This window comes from Rattus norvegicus, chromosome 4, assembly GCF_036323735.1.
Source record: "Rattus norvegicus strain BN/NHsdMcwi chromosome 4, GRCr8, whole genome shotgun sequence".
Classification (NCBI taxonomy): Eukaryota; Metazoa; Chordata; class Mammalia; order Rodentia; family Muridae; genus Rattus; species Rattus norvegicus.
This window is the reverse complement of record NC_086022.1, coordinates 36,935,356-36,936,483: the sequence shown is the minus strand read 5'-3', so window position 1 is coordinate 36,936,483 and position 1,128 is coordinate 36,935,356. Positions and strand designations below refer to the sequence as shown.

General features: G+C 38.5%; 1 non-coding gene across 1 annotated transcript; it reads right to left on the bottom strand.

Annotated features, from left to right (window-relative positions):
* Positions 1-301: 301 nt before the first annotated feature.
* LOC120102629 (small nucleolar RNA SNORA3/SNORA45 family) lies at positions 302-423 on the bottom strand. The gene has a single exon (XR_005504256.1). It is a non-coding gene; the product is annotated as a small nucleolar RNA SNORA3/SNORA45 family (small nucleolar RNA).
* Between the last annotated feature and the right edge of the window lie 705 nt (positions 424-1,128).

Genomic DNA, 1,128 nt, shown 5'->3' with positions numbered 1-1,128 from the left:
TGCATTCTTAGGTCACCCGAACTTGTGGGCTTCTGCTCAACTGTTTGTAATACTCATACAAACTTTTTCTTCCGCATTCTGTGGTCATCTAGAAAACACCTTATTTTAGGCATGTCAGGCTGTAAAATCTGGGTTAAAAAGATCACCCCAGGAGGAGTCAGGAGGAGTTACAAACTATTCGGTAAGATCATCTGTGAGAGACAAAACTGAAGCCATGACTAAACTCCACAACTGAGAGTAAATTTATTTTATTTTTAAAGGATTTAGAAGAAAGTAAGTATGCACTGATAGGTGAAGTAGGACATTTTTCTGCACTGGTCACTAACAAGGCACTGGGTGTCCCTTCCAGTGTACCAAGACCAGCAGATTCTCTCAGAGAATTCTATTCACCAGGACATATGCTGTACCAGGCTGTGACTCTAGTGAAATAGCAAGGGTGAAATTTTGATGGAATATTTTATTAGTTGGTTTAGATCCTGTATGCTGACTTTCCTTTCCCCACCCCCCCCCCGGAGCTGGGGACTGAACCCAGGGCCTTGTGCTTGCTAGGCAAGCGCTCTACCACTGAGCTAAATCCCCAACCCCGTGTGCTGACTTTCCAAGTACTAATGTACCAATGTCATATCAAAACACAGAATATGGCTGAGAAGAAAGAAACTTCTTATGACTATTGATCCTTATGGCTATATGGAAGAGATCAGATTCATTTACTAAAACCCAGACAATAAAAATGGGCACAGTCATTGCATAGAACTTACCAGAAAGAAATAAAACAAAACACGCTCAACTGGCTAAGAGTTATTTTTCTGCTCTTCCTTTTTTAACCTTACAGTACATAGTAGTGATAACTGACCTATTTTATTGACGTGTTGAAATGTTGATACTGCTCTGTCATTCATATAGACTTGGATAAATTACTTCAACTATAAACAGGTTATAACTACTGCCAAGATTATGATTATTCACTCAACAGAATAATATAGTGTAAAGTAGCCAGCACACTCACCACCTTGATATCTATAACCTAGTGTATTTAACTACCTTTAAGTTATTTTCACTTTATACCTCATAAAAAGTGAGATCTCTGAGACCATCAAAAAATTCATTTACCTATTATATAGCTCTGTG